The following is a 2,799-nucleotide window of genomic DNA, read 5'->3' as shown; positions in this document are numbered from 1 at the left end:
CTCTCTCTCTTAACACACAGATGTTGCGCCCTCGCTCTTGTGGAAGTGTAAGATAAAAAAGGGGTAGGGGAGAGGATTTCCTTCTCTCCTCACACACCCCTTTCTTCCATTAACACTACGAGCGAGAGGCTTTCATCTCTGATCTTTTATACATATTTTAAATGAAAATGATCGATTGCACTCTCGACGCTGATCGCGCGAAAAAGAAGAAAATCCCGCGGACAACACTTGTGCCGGAGGATTAACGGTCTCTCGCGAGGCCCTGGCTTGGCTGTGGCTGGCTTGTGTGTGTCGTTCACCTGTTGGTAGTTAGCCCACTTCTCCTCTGCCGTACCTTCGCCAACAACATGTCGTTGCTGCTGCTGCTGCTGCTAAGTCCTCTGCGCAGATATAAGATCTTTTAGAAGAATTGGTTTTACGCAAAGATCGCTCGTTATTCTCTCGCTCTCTCTCTTTCCTTTACAGCTCCTTACTCGTCCCAAAACCTGGTCCCGATGTCCACGGAGTGCAGTCTCGTCCCTTTTCGTCGCTTTTCTTCCCTCCAGCAAAAGCTTGCCCTCGATGTCGACATCAGCAAAAGGCGGCGAGCGCGAGGCCTCCATGAAGACGTCGTCGTCGTTGTCGTTGTCGTCTTTCGTCGTCGAAAAGCAAGCAAATCGGCGGCAGATGCATCACCATTTTTTATTGCTTCCTGCCTGTCTACCCCGTCGACCTCGACCTGTCGGGCCTGTATGCGACCGTGCGTGCGCGCGTGTGTGTGTATGCGTGTCTGGCATGTGCATATGTGGGTTTGAAGAAGCTGGAAAGACCCCCGGATCACGGGTCCCGCGTCTCGAAGGGTCCCGGGGATTCGTTGGAAAGGATCCGCGCATCCGTCGTTGGTTTCTTGAGATTTGAGACCCTCGCGTTGCTTGCCTGCCGCCTCGTCTCTCACCCTCATGCAGTACGCAGGATCACCGGCGACCGACCAACTCGGGGTCATTCACTTTTCGCGGCCTTCCATCCAGCACCACATGCCAACAGGCGCATATAGGAAGGAGGGGCCCCCGACCAGCCGACGGGAGTTCCTCCGTTCGCCGTTCTCTTCACCTTTGCTTCTTGCTGCGCTCTTTGCTTTGGTTGCATGTTCCCGGGTTCCGTTTTGCCTTCCATTCCATCTCTCCCTTTTTTTCGCTCTCTCTCTTTCTTACTCTCTCTCCCTCCCTTCCATTCATCTCTCGATTAGTTCGAGGAAATTAATCTTAAAGAACGCGCGCATACGAATGAAATGGAACATATCACCCCTGGCAGGGCAGGCGGGTTAGGGGTGGCTCCTTCGCTCGTCCTCTTTATCGTGTGTGTAAGGGTGAGGTGCGGTGGTCTTTTGCCTCTGTTTAGCCGGTATTCTGACAGATTGGTACGTTCTCCTCCGGGGGTTCAGTGTGAGATGGCGGAGGGGACCGCGTGTCGGAATGATGTTCGATTAACAATTTACATAGATGGTTTAGTGGCAATGATGCGTCTCTGAGAGAGAGGGAGAGTGAGAGAGAGAGGTCGTTGCATTGAGCATAGTTGCTGGGGGAATAGCGCCCATAGCGTCTTTTTTGGCTTGGGTTTGGGCAAAAAGCAATTGACTCATCGTAAAGGTATGCAAACAGTTTGTTTGATATTTCTGATAATTCGATAATATATTTCATCTACTTCATCGTGGGGTTTTGATACTAATCACTTGTGTAAGTCGTAGAATATTCTGATTTCTCTAAGAAATCTTTAAACAATTTCATTCAAAACATGGTCTATCTAGTTATTTATACATTTGTAGTGACTTTTATACATATATTTGGGTTCTATTGCACAAGAGAGGTGTTGCTCTATCGAGGAAACTCGTTAGAAATAGTATGTTGATCATTTTTTTAAGTCAATGAAGTGCTGCTGTAATATTTATGCTTGTTGATATTTAAAAAAATGATATTTTAAGCAGGCTTTTGCTGTAATACAGTAATTGTCAAAATATTCCACAGTTAAGCCAAGCCATTAGTTAGTACACAACAACCATTGTCCAGGACCTTACCTATTCCTAACTAAGTAAAGTACAGTACACAAGATAGAGGATGTTAAAAATACAATCTGACTATCATTTGTGCAGCAGCATTTTACCTCATAGCCTACTGTTAAATCCTCTGCAGAAGCCCTGGGTAGAAAGCCAAGAAAGTCAACTGTTTCTCAGTTGGATCTAGTCTTCATTGGTTCATTGGGAAGGTCTTAGGAACCGTGCATTTAGTAACGATAATGGTTTAAGTTTCCTTCGATTGTTCTATGCTGTCGCAAGTTTGAACTTCCAGACCAGCACGACACGAAACCACCCCGGCTTCTGCGTCCCGCGTTCGCGTGTTCCACTGCAATTCCCGCCGAGGATGACGAAGACGATTTCAGGAGCAAACTTCTGACCGCCAAACGGGGCGTAAAACAAATTCCAACAAAAATCCTCTATCCTCTCCTCCCTCCTCGATCACCTCTTAACCTTCGACGGCGGCATGTCGCTTGTTTCCCACGAAAAGGTTGTCAATCTCTCTGTCTCTCTATCTCCTTCTCTCTCTTCATCCAGTTGGAAGTAACAAATGTTGAAGGGTAAATGGTTTCGCGTCGAACATCAAAAGCGGCTCTCTCTCTCTCTCTCTCACTCTCGCGCTCCCCCCTAAACTTCCGAACCGTCTCCACTCCCGAACGTATTAATCGCCATCGCGTGGTGTGGGCTCAACGACCCATATCGCGGGCTATCGCTATCCACCACCATCTTCCGGCATTCGTTCCGGCCACCTA

The sequence above is a fragment of the Anopheles darlingi genome, chromosome 2 (assembly GCF_943734745.1).
Source record: "Anopheles darlingi chromosome 2, idAnoDarlMG_H_01, whole genome shotgun sequence".
Classification (NCBI taxonomy): Eukaryota; Metazoa; Arthropoda; class Insecta; order Diptera; family Culicidae; genus Anopheles; species Anopheles darlingi.
The sequence above is the reverse complement of the archived record's forward strand: the minus strand, read 5'-3'. Positions refer to the sequence as shown.